General features: G+C 44.0%; 1 protein-coding gene across 4 annotated transcripts in view; it reads right to left on the reverse strand.

Moving 5' to 3' along the window:
* The window catches only part of ZFYVE28 (zinc finger FYVE-type containing 28), a 403,791-nt gene that overhangs the window by 340,242 nt on the left and 62,257 nt on the right, over nt 1-1,292 (reverse strand). The window lies entirely within an intron of this gene.

The raw sequence follows: 1,292 nt of genomic DNA on the forward strand, positions 1-1,292 counted from the left end.
CTCAGGTCCCTTCCAACCCTAGAAACTATGAAACTATCTATACAGACGCTGCAGAGCCAGGTCAAAGTAACGCACTGCTACTTCCAGTAAAGTGCATTTTTTTAGGGGGGGGTGTTCCCCAACATTTGTCAGTGCCCTTAATGACAATTATTTAAACTGAGTTTGAGTAAGTGCACACTGATAAGTGCCTTTTTTAGTCCCTAGGGCTAGGGACAGAAATTACACAAACAAATGATCAGAAACTGGTCCAGATCTGTAACACAGCTGAAGCTCAGTGCACATGAAATGCTTTGAAAATGGCCAAAACCAGTTAAAGATACACCTGGATGGATGTAGTATCCGACTTAACTTGCATCTGGAAGGGATCTGGGAGAGAAGTTCAATAAAGCAATTTAACCTAAATCAGTTAACTCACAGTCCCCCAGCATGCACCTCCCCTACAATAACCCAGCTTCCACCCCACCCCACTGGCTGGGTTGGCAGACTAGCTTTGAGTCAAGCTGTCTGCTCCAGCCAAGCAGGGGGTGTGTATTATCATATCACAATTCTAATTGCTTGCCTAAAGACAACTAAGTTTCTTGGCTCTCTAAAAAAAAGGCCCAAAAATATAAGCCACTCTTCAAAAGTCAAAATACTCTTTCAGTGACGAGATCAGAAAAAAAAGTTCTATAATGTGAACATGACATTTATTACCTGGTGGTACAGTTCTAATTTATTGTCTAGAAGATAGATAAATTCAGGCACAATTATCTACCAATTATCTCTATCTTTGGCATACTAAAACTTCTGAAACCGGTGCCTACAAGGCCTTTATTAAGAGATTAATTGTACATTTCAGTTAATACCTAACTATATTTGCTTTGCATCATTAGCTTCTTCAAATTAAATAAGCTTTGTGTATGCATTGTATTTACCTATTACAACAAATGCAAACTTTTCAAATGCTAGCAATACCCCAAAAAGGTTACTAGCATGCACTCCATGATTCAGTGACTTGAGAAGAAGAATCACAGGTTTTCTGCCCTGAAAACGTAGATTTGTTTCCCTTGTCTGTTGTTTTATTAATACTAGCCAACTGCCCATCAAGAATGACGGGGGGCCGGGAGCGGATAGGGATGGAGCCCCATGACCCCTCCATCCAGGCCCGCTGCCCCCTTCCCTTCTGCTCCTTGGGGTCTGGATCCAGTCCCCAACTCCTCACCACAGCGGCAGGGGGAGGGGAGGAGCAGGCCAAGGCCCAGTGCAGGAGGACCGGGCCGAAGGGTGGAGAGAAGTTGGGCTGCCGTGCGGGG

This window comes from Gavialis gangeticus, unplaced genomic scaffold (assembly GCF_001723915.1).
Source record: "Gavialis gangeticus isolate Ggan-Ray unplaced genomic scaffold, GavGan_comp1, whole genome shotgun sequence".
Classification (NCBI taxonomy): Eukaryota; Metazoa; Chordata; order Crocodylia; family Gavialidae; genus Gavialis; species Gavialis gangeticus.